General features: G+C 36.9%; 1 protein-coding gene across 1 annotated transcript in view; it reads right to left on the bottom strand.

Moving 5' to 3' along the window:
- Window positions 1-22,303, bottom strand: part of SORCS2 (sortilin related VPS10 domain containing receptor 2) — a 534,993-nt gene that overhangs the window by 275,547 nt on the left and 237,143 nt on the right. The gene's annotated exons all lie outside the window — the stretch shown is intronic.

Below are 22,303 nucleotides of genomic sequence, written 5' to 3'. Positions count from 1 at the left end.
TAGGCTAAATGAAATAATAATTCAAGTATGCAACATTTTACCAAAAAAATGCTTATGACTTATATTTTTGTAAATCTATACAAAAATACTCAACATCAATATCTTACCACAGAAGACTTTTGCACAGTGTGTGACTCTTAATTCCTTCAGTTCTTGTTGCACCTATCTTCTCTTGCTCTTGAAAAGTAATGTATTTGCTTTCTGCTCCAATAGATGAACAGAGTTGCTCTATCCATAACCATGCCATTATATTTCCATCTTTTAGATGCTTCTCGGCTACTCCCTCAGGCATCAGATATTGTTGCACGCCATGACCCATTTCCATAATCTGCTTTTTCCACTGTTGTCTCTCCAAATGAGACATGTTCTCCTCTTATCTGAGTATCTGCAGACCTCCCACGTGTATCCAAAATTTTCTTCTTGCTTACAGGTTTCATCATTGCCTCACTCTGATGTACTAGCACCATTACTCTGACTAAAGGACTCTTGTGACAGTCAATGGCTTCTCTAGCAACATAAAGTAGACTTAACCTTAGTCCCAAATGTGTAGGTTGCAAAATGACAATAAAGTGATTCTGTACCAATGAATGTATGTCATGCATAGCATCTTAATAATTGTTTCCTATATAAAACTCTGAAATATTCCATTCATTTTAACAGATAAACATTTCCATGAATTAGGAATGAAGTTTTCCCCTTAAAACGTTGGAAAACATTACAATTTCCCATCTTAATACAACTAAGGTACATGCATGCAAACACAACTTGCCACAGCACATCACTGGGTGCTCTTCTGGTTAGCTTAGGCCACAGTTCCTCCCTTCATGCAATGCTACTGCCACATTAAACCAGTAGGAGAACAATGTGCAATGGAAAACTCACCAACCTGTACTGCCACCAGATGTGATTAGAGACCATATTTTGGTCTGAAAGCCAGGAGCATGAGGATTCAAAATGGAAGTTTTACTTTCAGCTTCCTCATGCACAGGGAAGTGGACATCAGTCTTTCTGACACTAAAGGCAGGGTCTATCTGCTGTTTAATTTTTCCTTTCAATTTATCTTCCTGCTCATTAATCTGTTTCCCAGCAAGCTGTCCACACTTTCTATTCTTACATGCAATTCTTCTCTGATCTCCTGCTGGGAGGCATCCATCTTTCAAAGCAGTCAAGCTTTAATTTCTTCTTGTCTACCTTGAGCTACATCAATCCCTTTTTTTTCTGTCCTGCAGATTCAAGACTTGTTCTCAAATTAAGAAAACGTTGTTGGAATTGGGACAACTAGCCTGAGTTATGGACACTTTCCTTAGAGAATAGGCTTCCAAGCAGCTAGAACAGGAACGCCCCATTTTCTAGCAGAAATACAATACCACCTCAATAAATAGAGGCTCATTTAGCATGGCAGTTCTTCTGAGAACAAAGTCACTTCAGCTGTGAAGTACCTTCCAGGACACAATGATAGATAAAAACAATTTTTAAATGGTCCCATCTAAAAAACTATTTCTAATGTATTACCTGCTTCCTACGTTTGACACTTTATCTAAAAAACAGTTAAACAATTTAGATGTTATTATTTTCAATTCCCACTGCACTGATAGCATTGTATATATAAATAAATGAAAATTTGCTTTTAGAACATTTGCATACACTGCCAATGCACATTTTTGCGGTGCTGCATTGTTTGCTTTACTGTTGAGCTACAGCATTTGCTGTGCGTATGCTAACAGTGGAAAATATTTCTAACAAAGTGCTCTAGGTCACTTCTTGTACCTGATGTAGACAGACATAACAGTGTTCTCATAAAGACTTCTTCACTTTCAGTCCCAACTCAATTAAGAAGTGTGTTTTCTTCACACATAGTTTTTCTCTCTTTCCCATTATCTCATTTCTCATACTTAGGGATGGCTGCCTGGCTAACCAAGCCAATTCTGCTGCTACCATGATGACCATAGGGAATGTAACATGACTCTTGGTTGCTTCAGTGAAAGACACTGCTACGACAATATTTTGCTATTTTTTCTGCTTCTATTTTATATTGTACCATTTAAGCAGACACGCACTTCATATTTGGAGATAATGTCATAATCAAAAAAGATTTTTGTTCTGTTTTTTAATTTCAAGGGTTTTTTTATGCTGCCAATAGGGCTCCAAGGTGTGGCTGTGTCTACAAGCAAAAGATGGTTTGGAGAAGAGTTAATAGATATGATTAAGGGAAAAGATTGATTTTCTTCTCCAGTACTCCTTTTTTATTACTATTCTAGGGTTTGAGGCATGAAGTAATTCCCTTATCTGGACCAATATATTTGGCCAGAAGTAGCTCAAATAATAGGAGTAGCAAGAAAAGCTACGCAAAAGAATAGAGAACAAAAGTATCAGACAATACACCTGGGGAGGCTCTACAAAGACAGAGAGATGGTGGATGTGGAAATCCACAGGAGATATCATATTGAAAATGAAAAAAAATGAGAGATGAGGAATAAGAAGCAAAGGCCTAGCTTGAACGTTTTTTCTATTTCCTCTCTGCTTCAAGGCCTGGATGGCACACAGCCTCTCACCAACAATTCCTTTTTTATTGCTGTTGTTTCTGTTTCATCAAAGATTCTGGTCCCATTAGAGGTGCTCTGGCCCTGCCTATACTTGCTTAGACTTGTATCATCTTTCCACATTTTCTTTGCACACAGCCTGAACTCCTGCTACCTACAGAAATCCATCGACCTATTCAGTGTGTAAGCTTGGTGGCTATATAGGCAGTACTGCATAAATGTCTGTTACACATGTGCCAGCGCCATGCAAGACTGCCAGTCTGTGTACAAATAAACGTATGCTTGAGCGTGTGCTGAAACCTAGCAGGTCCCAGAAACACTGCTGGGTCACCGCAGAGGCAATTCTGAAGGCATCTGAGTAAGTTAAATATACAGGTGAGGAATTTGGCCTCAAGTCTGGCCTGGACGCTAAGCCTGCACAGCAGGAAGATCGCAACCTGCATGTAAAAGTGCTCCCTGCTGTAGAAGCACTATCACATATTTATAAAGCAAAATTTTTTGCAACCCCAGGTACGATTAAAGGATGCATTGTCTTTCAATGTTGCACAGTTTACTTAGGTTCTGTATAGTCTAAGTGTTAACTGTGACTAACATGAAAAGAGGAATATTAGTTAGATGGCAGATTTTTTTTCATGTATCTAAGCTAAATAACAATTCACAGAGGATACTGAGCATTCAATACTATATTTACTATCCTGATGCAAACACCTACATTAGAGACTAATGTTTTCCTCAGGTAACTGGCATTGATGATTCACTGACCTTGTGTTATGAAGTTTGCTGTCAGTTTCATTTGAAACCCTGTTACTATGAATGAGCAATTTCTAGGGAATTTTTGTGCAAGAAATCCCTCCAATTCTCCTTAAAAGTTGCAAGGTCATAATTATAACTAAGATGGATGCCCTGGTTTCTATGCATTTATCACTGCAGTCTGCTGGAGAAGACTTATTCACTGTGAACAACAAAAAAATGAACAGACACACCAAAGAACAGAATGACAGACTACAGGATCCAGCAGTTTGAAACAATATGGACTAAGCATGGCACACTGAAGTAGAACAAGTCTATTTCACTGCTTGATGGAGTGAGTCTCACAAGCTCTGTATTTTAATTATTCCTTTTTCCTGCTTGTCTTCCTTTTATTGTTTTTTAAAACCTTCTTGTGCTTGATATTCAATCCCTCTCTTTTCCCTTCCAAAGGTATTTTTTTGTACAATGAGGAATCAACTTGCCCTCACACAATCTGGAAAGGAAACAAACAAACGTATGATTCAAGCTGTATGTCTTTGGGACAAAACAAAACAAAAAAAAAAGGGCAAAAAAACCCCATAGAATCAAATATTTATAACACAACTGTGTGCCTACATCTATATGTTTCATCCTATGACAGCATCATAAGTTTATTATAGAACAACTATCACCCCCCAGTAAGAGTGAGACTGGATTTCAGCTGCAAACCCTATAAAACATTTCTTTTAGAAATTAAAGAACTCATCTACCTCTCTACTGCACTGTGATGTGATGTTTGCTTTGCACAGACATTGTTTCCTCAAAATAGCAACATATATATGCCAACTTCTGTAGATCTCATTTCCAAATCACACGTACAATAAATATGCTTCCAATTGAAGGGCAAAAATATACTGAGGGCATGAAACATTTCATTATTGATAACTCACATAAGCCTGGAATGGCACTATGTGACCACTAAAACACACATTAGTCATGTCTCTATTTGCTTATATGCAATCGACGTTTTTCTTAGCAGCACCAGTTGAACAGCTGCCATTTCATTCATCAAAACCTATTTCTGGTCCATGCAAAAATCTGCAGCTCTTAAATATAAAACCCATCTTGTGACCGTGTCCCTTTCAAACTTTTTAATGTTTATTTAGGATTAAGACCAAACCTCCCTGAAGTTTTTGAAAGACTTTTATCTAGTTTTATGTTGCTCAATTTAACCCACTGGTCAGTGTGCCAACGTCCCATCTGCACTTGCAAACCTGCTATGGCTGAAGCTGGCTCGTGCTCAAGATGAAAGCATGAAGATTTCCAACACCATCTCCTGCTCGAGGCAGCAAGTAGCCATGACAGGTCAATCAGTTTCATCAGAAATTCTCTGTTATACTAAATGTAACTTTAGATTTAAAGAAAAGGTGAAGTTTGACAGATGGCATACAGAGTAATAAAAGAACACAATGAAAAAAAAACTGTCTAAATCTTTAAGCCCAGACATCTCTAGACAAAACTTATTTCATCTAGATGTATAATGAAAAAAAAAATGGGAAGAGAGGAACTAGAGCACTATCCATATCTTTCTCCTTCTCCGGAGATATTCAACACCTGCCTGGACACCTACCTATGCAGCTGCAGGGAGCCTGCTATGCAGGCGGGTTGGACTTGATGATCTCTAGAGGTCCCTTCCAACCCCTACAATTCTGTAATTCACCTTGAAGTACATCTACATTGGAGTAACAGAAGCCAAGAGCTAATAGTGTCTGCTATAAGCAAAAGTGAGGGAAAGGCACTCTATAGCATAGCCAGCACAAACTCAGAATTAATTTAAATACAATTTTTCTTTGGCTGAGAACATGGCAATACTGCTTCTTAATGTTCTCAGATCATAAAGCAAACCAAAGAACAAAAATACTGTTATCTTTTACCGACCTTGAATTTCAGAAGGTAGTATGAAAACTCTCATCAATATCATCCTGATTATTCTGGGCTCTCTGAATGCGGTCTCCAATATACTTATGGATCAGCAATATAAGAAAGGCAATCTTCCATAGCTGGCTCAGGAAACTATATTATTATAAAACTGTATAAAATAACGATTTCCAATTAAAAATAAATAAATAAATAAATAATGTGTTCATATGGCAGCTCAAGTAAGGTGAAAAAGGGAACACTTTGAAGGTATAATTTCAAGCACTGCTTACAGCCACATTCAAACGTTATACATATTCACACGCTCTCCCAAATAGCCCCAGTGAAAGAAATAGGATGACTTAATACATGGTACAAACAACGTAGCCTTCAGGTTGATAAAATACAGATTCTACGAGGTGTTCTTTTTATTATGATGAAGCTCAAAAAGAGATTGTTTCTGAAAGGCTTTCTTTTTTTTTCTTCCAAAATTTATATCCCTCTTTTCAATTTCACTTCACATTACACGTTTCATTCATTCACTTTATGAATATGAATATAGTCTTACACTATGGATGATGGCCCCTCTGGAAGTGGGCAAAAGAGTTGAAAGGAGATTGCTAAGTAGCCGCAATCTGAAAGAATTCAGTTCTTCCAAGGCAGAAGAAAGAGAGCAGGTGGCAATAAGTGACGGCAAGCTGTTTCACTAGAAAGGGACTGCTCACCTAATGCAGCTGTTTACAGTAGATCACATTCTTCAGAATGGTAGAATGAGCCAGTAATTACATGCAAGTCTGAGTCTTCACACTGTAGAGCAAATAAGTCACTGTCCACTTGGGAGGTCACATAAAGACAGATAAACCAAAAAAACATCCTGTATTTCAGTCTGAAAATACCATGTAGTGAGATTAAGTATGCTGAAAGTCTACAACAGGAAATATTGCTAGGTCATAAACAATGATTCAGATTTTCATAAGCATAAGTGACAGAGGCTGAAAGTCAATGGGAACTAGGATGCAATTACACATTCACAAGCAGTACTGCTTATAGCAGCTTAAGTAATCACATCCTCAGTCCCAGCTTCTTATTTATGCCCTTGCATGGCTAACAGCGCTGTGATCCAGCAGGTGTTTGTCTGACCAATGCACAGAATGGGGAAACTGGTCAAGTGGTAACACAGCTCCACTAAAAAAAATAACAAATAACAGTGATTGTTATTATCAGGACAAAGACGGCACACAGAGACAGCCCAGAGAAGGAACAGATCAAATTATGTTGCTACCACAAAGTTGATTCAGCAGCTACATCCAGCGAAGAAAAGTTGCTGCATGTCCATGGAAAACCTGAAGATTTTTCATTCTTGTTCTAAGAGGAATACTAAGAGAAAAGGGTAAAAACAAATAGAATCACAGAATAATGGAATGGTTTGTGTTGGAAGAGACCTTAAAATCAGCTAGTTCCTACGCCTTGCCATCCGACACTTTTCACTAGAGGTTGCTCAGATAACTGCAAGTGCCTGCAGATGATCATATTGTCTTACATACTCACCTTTCAAAATCTCCATACATTTGGCTAAGAATTTATCAGCATTTACCTGGATTAGAAAGCATGCTCTACCTTCTACTACCAACCAGCCTAAATTGTCACTGTCAGATGGGCAGGCCTTCTTTGCAAAAGTTCAATCACTTGTTCTTCTTTTATAACAAAAAATCTCTTCAGGTTTGTTTTTCTTTTTTTCAGGAATAAAATCAAAGCCAACATCCCAGTGAGACTAAGGAGTCACATAACAAAATAGCAAGATATTATAGAGGCAAGATACCCTGTAATGAAAGAAGTTCATCCACCCTGACACTGTATTTATTTAATGGATGCAATTTTGTAGTTACTCCAGTTTGAATATTGGAAAATAAATTTTTGCCTATGATCTTCTGAATCAATCCAATACATTCTCTCTCACAGGACGGGTTGGTCTTCATTCTCTGATTTGTGTTTCAGAATCTAGGCCAACATGTGGCACTTTTGCCAGCAGGAGGTTAATTACCACACAAAGGAATAGTACACAGTATTTCAGACTTCTATTTTCAGACAGAACATTCCCTTTAAAATGTGCTGCAGAAGCAGGCAATGGAGCACGTAGTCTGTGTATTTTGTCTGCCTTCCTCTCCCACTAAGACTTATGATAAAATGAACCAAACTCATTGAAACAGTAGGGTTAGAATACAGACTTGGATTTTAGTGCTTCTATTCATTCAGAAGTAATTCTAGCTGCTGTAAAATACATGGAAATATCCTTAATTTGTCAGGGAGCAACAAGGGACTGTTCCCTAAGGAACAAGGTCAGCATGGCAAGGACCTCACCAACTAGTGTACCATCCCATTGTACTGAATAGAGCTGGTGGACCACGGACGGTGGCCAGGTTCAGCCACGAATCCAGATCAGAAAGCAGATCACAGTGATGAGACAGGTCTGAGCTCAATCCATCAATGACAGGCATGGTGGGCTCTAGACCATCAAGGCCAACAGCCTGGTGGGGAGACAGACGTTCCTTAAGCAGGACTAAATTCCCAGGCTGAGCTGAAACAGGGCTCCTGATTCCATCCGCAGAGGATTGGAGAGGCTGCTAAGGCCCATTAGAACACCTTCAGCAGAGCCCTGAGGATTCTAGGACAGAATGCTTTCTATTGCTCTTATTTTAATTTTCAAAACAATAGAAACTGATGAGATTCTGTTTAAACTGTCTTGAATATTTTCCCAAATGGAGATCTTCACAGTTTCAACAGCATATCCACCTAATCTAGTGGACTTAATTCGTATGGCTTTTAGAATATATTGTAATATTTTAGAAATAACAAAAGGATACACGTGCTTTTCTACAAAATACACCCGTAGTTGTTACATTCAGTTCAAGATTAGATACTATAACTTTTGAATACTAAAAGGTTTGAAAACTTTGTTGTGAAAATAATCCATTGGTGTCTTTAATAATCAGGTGTCTTTAAAGGATCATCATGGAGTATTAACTAAATACTATCTGTAGTCAGGGGAGAAGTCTTGCATTACTGCTATTCTATGTTTGAAATTCGTTGTTTATCTGTTATTATAAGTCTCCAAATGACATTGAATCAGTAATGCTCTACAGGGACTGCAGAACTGGGACCAGTGGGCCAAAAGGGGAAGATGACTGTCACAGATACCTTAGCCAATTTTCTGTCACCTACTTACACCAGTCTGCCTTGTAATCTCATTCACAAATCTATGCGTTAACAGGAAATATTTTTATCTTCAAACACAAAGAATTCCAGAAAAGATGATTTTCAGTGTTCTGGGAGCTGCATGCCACCATGGATATACTTTCAGCCAATCTTTGAAGTGTTTTTTAAAACTTAAATAACTCTAACATGTTTCAGAAGTTACTGTCTCTGTTATTTCTGCCTATTTTTGAATACTTTTAAGTTTCACCTTTTTACTCCTGCAATTTTCTTAGCTTTTCTCTATTTGTCAAAACATAATAAAGCCAAGCTATGCTTTTGTACTAACATTATGTGACATGCTTGATTTTTATTGCACTGAAGTTCCTCAGGAAACTACTTGTAGAATAGCTCTGAGTTATTTCAATTCCTTTTGATTCAAATGTGAATACCTCTTTATATTCCTACCCACATCTTCTGTTTGATATGGTATCTCACCTCCATCCTTTAGAACGGACAATTGTGTACTTGCCAACACTTTTTCAAGTTTTTAAACTATCCATACCTCTTTCATCTGAAGTGACTGAGATGCATCATATTTCTTGGGACTTTTAACCTTTGTTGATAATCGATTCCACAGAAATGACTAGAAGTAATTTTATTGCTATTGTAAAAAAAATTAAATGTGATAGACATAAGGCTATTTTGAAGCAATGTGTTTTAAATGAACTCGAAAGAATAAGTAATAAGCTGTACACTGGCCAACCAAATACTTTGATATGATTCCAGATATTCTATTAATTCTGAATTATAGGCCACCTTACTAAATCTTCTTTCAGATCTCAGGTCTTTAATATACAATAGAAGAGCACTTATGGGAATTGGAAATAGAGCTTTCATAGTTATGGCCGCAATTCATTTTTTACTAGAAGTCAAAACCAGCCCATCAGTCAAACAAATACCATCTTCTATAACTGCTCATGAGAGATGGAACAGAATATTTCTACTACTTTTGTAATGCATTATAAAATGGCTTCCTTAATTGACAAATCCTAAAATCAGAGATTCTAAAACCAAGATCAGAATGAAGAATGACTTTTCACTTTGCTGATAAATAACAGATAGGAAAGAGGAATTACAATTGATTTCCTAGATGAGATCTAACATTCAAGAACAAAGTCTGTTCAATCTTCCCTTCAGAGTATAATGTCAGAGATTTTCTCTCTAAATTCAGATATATCATACACTCCAAGACTGTTCTAAAAATATAGTTTGATGTTTTCAATTTTTTTAGAGCAGTTGAATAAAAAATTTTAAAAAGAAATAAAAATCAGACAAACAGAATTCTAATCTATTATAGAATTCCACTGTGACTATGTTATCTGTATCACTCCATTACCCGTATCACTGAACCTGAGGCAGGCAGCAAAGCATAGAAGAGAAAGAGGATCTCAACACAATGTCTTACAAATTAGGCAATTAACACATTGCATGTTAAATAATTTTAAGTGATATTTTCTGTAGAATATTCTTGTAGTAGCTTGTTATGATATTCAATGTCTGTCAAAATCCAATGTCACTAATCCTACAAATCATGGCAAGCCAATAAATAAAAGGAAATGTAAAGCACTGTTATCTTTCACTGACTAACAAATGGAAAAGTGTTGCCTCAGCTACACACATTTTTAAATCTTGTTTTGTTTTGTTTTGTTTTCAGAAGTGATAAAATCATGAATTAAATCACTCCAGACTTTACTCTTGACACTTGTCTATGAAAGTAAGTGCTTTGACCATGATTATGCTGTTTGATGTTGCTTATGTTTCAGTTCTTGGAATAGGATTCAGGTTATGGCTACAGGAAAAAATAAAGGATTCTGGTAATGATTGCCATATCTGCCTGCTTAGAAAATCCACCTAGTTTGTTTTCAGTAAATGGCACTCTATAATACTTTCCTTCCTTGCAAAGACAATGCAACTCCAGCACATGGACAGAACTGGATTGAAGTTGCACTGCAGTTCTGAAAGGTGTTTGTATCTGCTCTTGTTACGGCTTAAACTACATAGTTATTTCAACTTAGTTAAGTTGCTTAGAGACATACTTAGAGTAAATTAATTATAGATATGCAAACAAGAATACAGATCTATGTGCTGAAAACTCAAGAGTAGTAATAGCTATACCCTGAATCTTAGAGTAAACCTGTTAATATGAAAGGGAGGCAGATGGCTGGACCGGATAATCTTAGAAGTCCTTTCCAACCTTGGTGATTCTATGATTGATTCTATGAAAATTTCATCTCATCTCATATTTGTCATGGACTAAAAGCATGGATAAAATTGATTGGTACGAACTAATGATCAGAACCACTTATTAGCAAGTCAAAATTTTCTTAAGATATAAGCTTTTTTGCATCAATTTAACTATAGTAAACTTGTAAGATGAGACCTTATTTATCACAAAAAACAAGCAGTTGAACTATGCAAGACTGTATCACCTGAAACCTGTTTGCACAACTATTTGATGCTTTTGTGGAAGCAGAATTAGTTTGTTAATGGCATATGAACTGAATTACTGATGAAAAATAAATTATTTCACACCTGTACTTTAAAATACTACATGTCATTTTGGGCACTTATTACAAAAAGTACATTAATAAATTAGAGAGAATTTAAGGTTGCAAGCAAACAAACAAAATGAGAGGGTTTTAAAGATAAAGCCCAGATGAGAGGGAATTAAAATGCTTCATTTATATCTTGCAGGAAAGGTGAGAGTAAACCTTTTAAGAATAATCCTTTCTCATAAGGGATTATTTACAGTACTAGAAGAGTGAATAATAGCTTGAATCTAAAATTCATCCATATTAAAATTAATCAAAGTCTCAGAAGGAGGTAAATAGGTTAAAAAAGTCTTACTGATAACATAAACCTACAGTTAATAGAAAGAGAAGTAGTAATATAATTGTTAATGACTTGGAAATACAGAGACATGGGCAGATAAGCATTTCAGATACTCTACAGTATTCAGCAGAGAAATGTAAGCCACGAAACCTAGATTAGAATTTAAAAAAAAAAAAAAAATGCCAATATGGAAGAACAACTTTAGTAATCACTTGCTACAATAAACTGAAGAGAAAAATCTAAGAACAAAAGCCTAAAAGGTGATAAGGCAGTATGAATCAGGAGACATGCTGTTAAAGGAGGGAATAAAAGTCACAAAAGGAATTGCAGGGATTCATGCACACAAAGGTGTGTCTGTACAACATACAGAACAGGATCTCATCTAGGGGTTTAAAACATAGATAGTATCAGAAAAAAAGTGGCATAAAACCAGTCATGTAACTCAATAAGGAAGGAATAGGGAGGGTAATAAAACTTTTCAAAGCTGCGTTTTACGTCTTGTAAAGCCTTGTCTACTATGCACTTTTCCTATACTTAGAGGATCCAGTGAATGGAGTAGGTAACAACTTCCTCTCTATCACAAACTGTACTCCAGCTTACTTGACTATAATAGTTGCTGTCAACAATATCACTCAGATGCAAGTGAAATTGTATTTATAAACAGCTCACAGTTCTTCAGGTGATGTTTTATTGCAAGCTCACTACGTCTACTAATGCCCTAGTGTTACCAGTAAGATATCACTTCCAAAGGTGTTACCTTGCCCCTCCCTTGCAGCCTCACAATGCATTTTTGTTTGTGTTGGCTAGAAGGCTTTACACATAGAAATTGTTCTCTTCTGAGAACAATTGCTGCTATTATTCTAAGATTAATACAGTTCACAAACACAGCTTTGATTATTTATCTCTTCAAGGAAATTAATTTAAATCTTGTTCCTCACACTAACTTACATCAAGAAAAATTCCGTACCACCATCTAAGAGTAATAGTCACTCTGAGTTGTAAAAAGAATAAATCACTTAATCATTTAATTTACTCAATTTTATAGTACAGATCAAGAAAAGTAATTTTATATACTGAGTCTGTTTAGCTGAGTGTTTGTTACAAAGCGTGTAGGGCTGAAAGATCATTAGAAACTCTCAGCTAATTCTCCATTTGGCTCAAATTTTCCAGCTGGGGAAAGGTCTTGGGCTCCTAAAATGGCCATGGCTATGCATTACAGCAGCAGAAACTGTGACATGAAAATCTGTGCTGTTCTCAGAGCTTGACACGATAGCAACATATGTTTGTAAATGGTCCTGATACATCAGCTTGGTGAAAATCGCACAAGATCTTTGCCACACAGGATGAACTGCAATTGTGAGAGAATTACAAGAAATTTCAGAAACAGTCCAAATCATTCCATATCGGCCAATTAAGCTAGAGGGGAACTTTCTAAAGGAGGTATACAGAAAGGGCTATGAATGAGCAAGAAATCACTCCTTCCTCATGGCACACTGGTAATATTAACGCTGAAATTTGTGTCATGCTCAACATATCTAACACCTGAGCTTTTCCATTCAATGAAATCAATAGTAATTTTAGCACTAACATCCAGAATGTTACTCTTCTCTTGTTACACTCTGAGATCAGGCTGCCCAGCATTGTCAAGTCCTCAAGTCAAATGTTTGTTATCATATCTATCAATAGCCAGTCATCTCTTTCTTGGGAAACAGGAGATTACCACAGCAGTTTGCAGAATGACTACTTTGATGTGGGCAGGTGAAGACAACTTTCTAATTGTTCCAAAGGCTTTAGGCAAGGCATGGACCATAATTTAGACAAAATTTCTTTGCAAATTCAAAGTAATAAATACAATTTGGTCAATCCATAAAGCCACAACCATGTTGACTGTAAATGAGTTCCAAGTTGTAGCATGAGCTACAGGAAGATTTTATTTCATGAAAGATCCAATTTTGTACACTGTATACCTTTACCTTTGTCCCAGGAAAAATATGTACAGCCGTATCAAAGGGAAGTGCAAAGTGACGGTGACTGTGAGAACTCTTGTACCAAATTTCTTGTATTTTATTTTCTACAAGTAATGATGCTTTTCCACTTTCTCATGCTTTGTTATCCAGAGGTGAGAAGCACTTAATGGGCTAAATCCATAGTGGATGTGAAAAGGCATTGTTTCCATGACCTGAAGTTTTAGCTATTTTTTTGTTGTTGTTGTTGTTGTAAAAACGATTAGAGAAAATTTATTCTTCTTATCTTCAGATTGATCAAAATTCAGCTTTCTGAAATACAAAAATTTCATGTAATTTTCCGCTTTTCACTGCTTTTGAAAAAAAGATAAATACATAAAAATAGCACTACCATTTGCAGCCCTTAAACCACCTCTTAGTGTTTTTAAAGGCTTGTTATCTTGAATACCTTAATTTGATAAAAGAAAAAAAAAAGCATTCTGAGTCTTCATTCTTCATTCATTACTACGAAGAAAAGAACTCTACAGATTTTAAATAGAATTTTATAAAACCACAATGTCTTATTATTAAAAACCTAGTATTAAACTAAGTACTTGTCAGTATTAAGTAGTGTAAAATAATTTGATAAGCAAGACTATTACTGCCCTTATCTTGTTGTCTACCCTGACTTAAGCATCACAGAAAGCCTTCCATTTGTTACAGAGTGATCATAAACTGATTAACTTAAAGTAAAAATCAGAAAATTGTACTTCACGTTTCATACATTTACAAACTAAAAGAATTGAAAACAGAATTCTACATTTCTCCATTTTAATACTTTTGGTCAGGGAGACTTTAGATCCAAGAAGCACTGATGACATAACATCTCTCTTTGCAGTAATGCCTATTGCTCCCAGTGCAGAACTAGTGCCACCAATTTCATGCCAATGTTGGAATAATCAGTATGCATAAAGTGCCGGTTTCGTAGTGAAAAATTAATTAGCGTTATTTGTATGCATCACTCAACTTTTTGTAACACTGAACAAGAACTGCATAGCGATTTCCTAAATTTTGCTCCAACTTTTTTTGTGCTATTTTAAAATTCAATAAGCATAAATCACTGCTGTTTTATACAGCTAAACAACAAACTGCTTTGCTATGACTCCTACATCTATTTAGTTAATGGAGACACTTATAATGGAAAGCCCTTTGAATACCAATGCTTGTTTTCACGGAGGCTCTGTCCTAATTATAAAGGCTGTCAAGCAAGCATTACAAAATAAAAATATAAATTATGTTGCATCTTAAATACCTCTATACTTTTTCATATAGTGTGTCTATAATGCCAGAATTCATACTTCATGCAAGATTATGACTCAACATCTCACTTGAAACACAAGTTGCCATATCAATATGTTGAGACAATTGATAGAATATGTCAGTGTTTCCAAGTTTGCATCTGGAGCACTTATACCCAGAGAAGAATGTTGTTGACACCAACTAACAGTACTGCACAAAGCAGAGGTATTTTTACTTCACAGGCATTAAAAAAAATTCTAGCATAAGTTAGCAATGCTAAAATTCACAGCACTATAAAGAGTGCAGTTAAATACTGGATAGTAAAACCAGTACCGGTAAAGCCTTTCCAAGTTTCTCAGCAAATAGACAAATAAGATAGCAGTAAGAGCTATTTCAAAAATGAAATTTAAATACAGCACCTAGGAGTACTACATATTACAGATTATTATGTTAAAAGTACTATAAGACATGACATGTTTATTTAAGACTTCAGTGATACTGTATCATATCACTGATGGTTTTATCCCTTTCAAGATCAATCCCAAATGCTCAAACCTTTCAGATGGCCTAATGTTGATTGTCTTTCTTCGTTGTAGTCAGAATGAAGGTCAAACTAAATGATTAATGGAGCATTTCATTAGTTTTTTCATCTCAAACTGTGAATAGAGTTTCTATTTGATTGCCCAATTTCAGTCTGTTTGGAAAAACGAGACAATATTGGCTAGATCAGTTGGTACAAATGGTGACTAGAAATTAACATGCAATGAATTATGTTATGGTAAGAAAAACTCAGTGAATAAAGGTGAAGAAGCCATAGACAAGAATAACAGCTATCACCATTTTTACCCATTCACCACACGTCAACGTCAAAATGGCACAGTTTCGGGGAGGAATATTAACTTATTCGGGGATTTCCAGTTTTCAATTTTTTCAAATATGTCATATTATAAGAAAATTCTGCTAACATACTCACACACAAAGCAAATACAACCCTCTAGACACGTTACTGCCAACTTCATAAGCAATCCCTAGACTGTGCAAACCTGAAATACATTCATGCTAGCAACGCAAAAATTAAAAAACCCTTCAATTAACCATCAGGGAGCCTTTAAATCTGTGAAATTCTGAACATGCTACCTGAAAATTTTGTCTGCTAAGGCAACTGGCAAAACAAGTACAATTGAAGTTAAGCATTTCCTTAACTCTGCACTGCTAACATGTGAATGATTGAGCTGAAGACAGTATTTTTCAAAGAAAATAAATAATCATTGCATTTCTGAATCTCAAGTTCAGTGTTAAAGAAAAGGTCTGAAAAATTTAATTATATTGTTCCCATTACAGCTATATAAAGGGAATAGTCTGCAGCATTCCAGATGCATTGTTTATTAGGATTAACTAGCACAGGTTGGTAGTGCACTACCAAAAACTGCCTAAAGGTAAGCCATTACACTGATCCTGAGGGTCAACAAAGGAGCAAACATTTTCTGAATTTTCTACAATATTCATCTTTCTCAAGTGAACAAAAATGTTTTGACAAATGCATACTGAAACAAGACATATTTGTTTTTATTTCTGATTTCATTATATTTGGTCTGGTACCAGAGAACAGAGGTTTTAGGATAGATTCAGCGATGACTTCAAGCTTACACCTATAAGAAAACTAACAAGCTAAAAGTACTCAAACCGTTCTAGCAAGACAATGTAAATAATTTGTACACAAATAGTGTGAATCACTATTTGTTTTGAAAGGCCCATAATAACACATATGTCAATTGCTCAACTTTGGCATTAAATATCTATAACTTTAACTATAATATCTTTAACTACAATTCTGCATAGTTTCTACTGTCTTGGTTGGAAATACCATGTCATTCCAAGCATTAGAGCCTTGATCAAACCAAAATTCACTTTTGTAATGTCATTTGTTCAAGAACTGAAAGAGCTTTAGCACCTACAGGTAAGGTGCGTGTTCCAGAAATGCATTCTCTGAGAGATCCCAAATCTACCATATTAATTTCACATTCTCATACGAATCCAAAATACATCAGTAACTGAGTACACATATGCATTTTAGAGAACTTTGGATGGTGAAGCTTTAAACTAAAAATGGTTCTTGACCTTATCTATAGTGAAAATGCTGCTCTGCAACAACAGTGTCAGTGGGTTTATTTTTGTGTGTGTAGGCTATTCCTTTCAGAAATTTCACCTGAAAAGCAACTTCCATCTGAATACCATAGAATGAATATTCAAGTGACAGTGAAATTAATTCCCAATGAAACATATCTGAGCCAAGCAGCAGATTTTACTATTCCCTTTAAAGCTGTGGGAGCTTCAAGGTTTAATACATACACTGTGGGAATAGAACATACCAAATCAGACCAATTCAAATTGAACTTTAAGATGCTCAATTGTCCATGTCTATTCAAACATGATATAACTGGTTACAGACATCTAAAACTCATGTTAAAATGTAGTATACAAACAGAAACAGCCATTTAAGTGCAGGTATTTATGTAATCCTTACTGTATAACCTCTTCTATCAAATAAATTCCAAAATTAAGAAGATTTTAGGATTAATATATGCTTCCATATGATCGCGGCGATATCTGTAGTGTCCAGTAAGTTAATACTGAGATAGATACTGGGATAATTCAAGTCAGTTTAAGGTTTGCTTTTTTCTCTCCCCATCAGTACTACAAACTTTAATATTAAACACTGGGTAGAAAGGTATATAGCCACATACTAGATGTAGAGCTCCAAATGTTATTATATACCAGCAACAATTACTGAGAAGCTCATATTGCTAGTATTTCTTTGTGATGTCCTATATTCACTTAGAGCCTACCACTGGAAGCTTTCAGATAATTACAACTTCTATCATTCATCTGCAAGACATTCTCTTACCTCTGTGAGACATTTCGTCACATCAGGGGAAAGGCTTTGGCTGTTTTCCCATTTTAGGACCTGAGTCTGAAAGTCAGTCTTTGTGCAATTCTGAAACATTCTACTAAGATGTGTGATGAATTAGGGTATTATCACAGGACACTGGAAGTACTATGTTTTCTCTTCTTCCCTCATGCCAAGTTTAAAAACATAAGAACAAAGTAAACTGATCCTCAACTGAGTTGTATGCAAACACAATGCCTAAACAACAGCGTGACTACCAGCACGATATATCTCACTAGTTCCACTTCATACTTTCCCTTGTGTCTGCTATGTACTGGGCAAGACAAAAATGCAAATCTGCTCTTCTTTTGGAGACTTACACCCCAAACTCTGCCTCCATCTGCTGCCAGCCATTCTAGTATCAGCATTAAAACCTGGGGAACATCTGGAACACTCTCACATACTGAAAAAGAATAATGATTAGTTCTAGCACTATAGCAATCTTGGTTAGATTCATTTTCAAAGTGACTTTTATCAGCAAAGACTAGGGATTATTAATTAAGAAAAATCAATTCAGGTTTATTATTTTGTTCAAAAAAAAAAAAAAAACACCAAAAAAAAATAATAACCCTAAGTAAGTTCAACAATATTTAGCTGAGTCACAAAGCATATTTAAAATCTATAGAGGCAGAAAACAAAATAATGATTTCATAGCAACCAAAACAAGGTGATACGTATTCCTCCTGGAATAGGAACCAGCACAGCATCATTATAATTTTGTAAAAGGCTCAGATGAAAGACTAATAACTAATCAAGAATGTACTGCAGATGGGTACAGAAATATTTCTAAAGAGATCAAAAGAAGGTGCATGGAACCAAAGCAAATAGCTACAGAACAGAGTAACTGGCAATGTCCACATCAGAAAGAATCCTACACCGTTCCCCAGTCAAATACACCAGAGGGGGTGCTGGAACAGGAATATTAAAATTGCCATCAATAGTACCTTTTTTTTTTTCCTGTCAATCAATATTTTAAAATATCACTGTAGGAAATCATGCATCAGACTTTTAGTACCAAAATTTTTTCGCACTGATACTGTTGTCTTATATGTCCTATCTTATCAATCCTTCCCGCTACTTTTGATAAACTACAATGCTAGCCCGTACCGGTAAATAAAGTACTAACTGCTGATGCTTCCAGCAGCAGAAACACAAACTGCTTGTAGCTGTGCTTTCCTGCCACAGGCCACCTCTCCCTCCTTTGTACCAAAACCTGTGGTGAGACAAGTGAGCTAGAGACAGAAACCCATCTGAATGCCAAGTGATCCCTTTCCCAAAGCCACACTGCGCAGTGCACCACACAGCAGCACAAACATAAGCACCAGGACAGGAGACAAATGCCCTGACACCTAGGGAAGGAGGGAGCAATGAGCTTCCCTCTCCATGTGCCAGAGGAATATCTGATTATTAAAATGATGGTGCACCTCCAGCCCTGAAATACCAAAGCCAGCAGAAAGAAGGCAGGTTGTACTGAGAGCCAAGAAACCAAATTCAGCTCCTAAAGTATACCCCAGCTTTGCACATGCATTTGTTCCACTTATAGATAATTTGAAGCCATTCATAGTAGTACTTTTTATCTTTTTCAAGCAGCTTACAGCTCTATGAAGGCAGTGCCGCTGTGGGGAGCACGTCCACACAGATGCTCCATTGTCTGGTACAAGGGAAGCTGTGTAACATACTACACTCAGAGATAACTGATTGCACATTCATCTAATCCACACGACTGCCCTTTCATATGCAGCTCCCCCAGATATATATGCACATAACAAAGCAAAATGTCCGCATTCATTGCACAAGCAAGATTATATTCAAAGTCAGACTTCTCTTTCAGAAAGATTAATTTTAATGAACTTACAAATAAAACGAATGAAGGCCAGACAAATTGAAGAGATTAAAGTGTAAAACCAAGATGGGCTAGAGAAATTATGCTGTGAATAATTAATCACAAATCAAAAGTCTTCTGAAGCCAATTATTTTCCTAGACTTCTCCCAGTTGTGAATATCTACAATTGAATGACCCATGCCTTCTCCATTTATGCATTTCTGAAGCCCATTACAGGCACTACTAGCTATATCAAAGAACTCCAAATTCAGGACAAAAAATCCTTGCATTTAACAGGGTTTGGGTGGACATTTTCAATGACTTCTAAATCTTATGATTAACTCTTTTGGAAGATCTTCAGCTGTAAAAAAAAAAAAAAAATGTGATCTTTCAAAAACTTAAAGAGGACAATAAATCTCAATTTGCCAATCAGTTCTCAGTGACAGGACGGGAGAAAGTTGAATGAAATAACTTTATCCAAGCAGAACTATGATGGAATGTTCACAGATTCAATAGTATAGGGGCGTATTATGCACTGCCATGCACGCGCACGGATCTCCAACAAAAACTGAATGCAAGAGTATTCAAGTTCTTAACAGAAAATTAGAAACACTGACCTTTTTAGCATTGCTCACTTTATGACACACATTTGCTTAAATGATTACTGTCTGGTGTCTTCTTTGCACTAAGCATCTGAAACAGCCTACTCTTTTTTTGATTCAACCTCTCCAGTACACCGTCACAGAATCGCAGAGACATAGAATGTCTTAGGCTGGGACACACCTTAAAGCCCATCCAGTTCCAAACCCCTGCTATGGACAGGGTTGCCAATTGCTAGATCAGGCTGCCAAAAGCTCCATCCAACTTGGCCTTGAATGCCTGCAAAGATGAGGCATTCACAACCTCTCTCACCAGTCTGTGCCAGTGTATCACCACCCTCTGAGTTAATAGTTCATTCCTAACATCCAACCTGAATCTTCCCTCTTTTAGTTTAAAGCTATTCCCCCTTGTCCTATCACTATCAGACTATGTAAAAAGTCAGTCTTCCTCCTGGTTATCAGCTCCTTTCAAGTGCTGGAAGGCTGCAATGAGGTCTCCTTGGATCCTTCTCTTCCCCAGGCTAAATAAGCCCAACTCCCTCAATCTTTCTTTCTAAGAGAGGTGCTCCAGCCCTCTGATAATCTTTGTGGCCCTCCTCCGGATCCCCTCCAACAGCTCTATGCTGCTCTTGTGCTGGGGTCCTGGATGCAGGGTAGAGTAGAGGGGGCCAGTCACTTCCCTTATCCTGCTGGACACCCCTCTGTTGATGCACTGGTCCCAAAATGGACTCCTGGGAGCATCGCTCATAGTCAATCTCCATCTGGAGAGAGATCCACAACCCCCTGGCTGCAATCATCCAACCAACTTTATCTGTCCAATAGTCCACCCTTTGAACTCATCTCTCTCCAATTTAGGGATAAGGATGTGCTGTGGGACCACGTCAGAGGCCTTGCACAAGACCAGGTAGATGACATTAGATGCCCTTCCTTTGAATACCAATGCCATCACTCTGCTGTAGAAGGCCACCAGATTGGTCAGGCATGATCTCCCCTAGGTGAAGCCACACTGGTTATCTTGGATCAGCTCCTCATCTTGCATGTGCCTTAACATATCTTCCAGGAGAATCTGCCCCATGATCTTCCCAGGCACAGATATGAGGCTCACTGGCTTGTAGTTCCAACCTCTTTCTTTCCCCTTTTCTTAAAAACAGGAATGATGTTCCCCTTTTTCAAGTCACTGAGTACGTCGCTTGACAGAAAAAAAAACAAAGTCTCAGCAGAATCTTCTTTCTTAATTGCCTAGTCTGATGCTTTAGTCTTTTCAGAGTGCTCACTGTGTTCTTTAAATATTTAAAGAGGATACAAATGCCTTCATCTTTTGAAAAGACCAGACTGTCATCCAAAATTCTTTGTCCTGCTTTGAAGCTTCATTGAACTTGGAGCAGAAAGTCCAGGAAACTGTCCCGATCTCTTGTAAAGTAACTCCCATGGCTCCTCCTCCACCAACAATGCAAATTCTCTCCCTTCCTTTCCATGTTACACATGAGAAACTCTCTTAAGCAAATGATTCCTCTGCAGATTTCTCATTGCTCACATCCCTCCTAAAGACCCACTACTCCAATTTAAACTACAAAGAAAAACTTTCCTTTGTAGCAGGGGCTTTTTTTTCTAACATGCTGTGCTGGTATGTGGCGACCTCTTCAGCTGATTGCTTTCTCCAGTGGTACTTTTCAGCTGGCAAGTTCTCCAAGGAAGCATCCCTACCATATGAACAAAGGACTTAGTACAGCACACAGCCTCATCAAAACAATGCAGGCTAAATATCAAACTCAGGAAGATGCATTTATCATTAATTTGGCCTCTCTGTTCTGTTGTTTTGTTTCATTTCTGACATTAGGGAATCTCGGAGGAGGATTGTTCCTGTAAGGCTTTATAGAGTCAGTATAAGGATGTGGGTAAGGTTATTTGATGCTGAAAGAGAACAAAGGAATTCAAACTAGAAAGGAGGGGAGAAAAAAAAAAAAGAGAGAAAAAGGCACAAGGACATACAGAAAAAAAAAAAGATACTATGTTTGGGAAGGAAGTGTGACGGCAGAGCAGGCAAGGAGATGAGAATAGGAAGTGCAAATGGTAATCTTAGCAAATCATTGAATGTTAAAAACAAAATCTTCATATTGTAAGAGCTTGCCCAAACATTTCCAATAGCCAGTTACAAATTGGCTCCTCAGGCTTTATCTACAGGACAAACCTCATATGCTCTCTATACAGGTTATCTCATGACTGCCTCTCAAGTGAAGTCAAATATGGCTGTACAATATGTGAACAAATCCAGCCCAGTGAATCATTGGAGCTGCACAGAAAAAAAAATCTACTGCTAAATGCATAAAGGATTGCCTGATAGCATGTGGAATATACATTTACTGAATGTTTAGAAGACTGTTGTAGGAGCTACTGTTGCTTCCCTTTTTGTTTTTTTCTTATTA

The sequence above is a fragment of the Gallus gallus genome, chromosome 4 (genome assembly GCF_016699485.2).
Source record: "Gallus gallus isolate bGalGal1 chromosome 4, bGalGal1.mat.broiler.GRCg7b, whole genome shotgun sequence".
NCBI lineage: Eukaryota > Metazoa > Chordata > Aves > Galliformes > Phasianidae > Gallus > Gallus gallus.
This window is presented reverse-complemented; position numbering and strand designations above follow the sequence as displayed.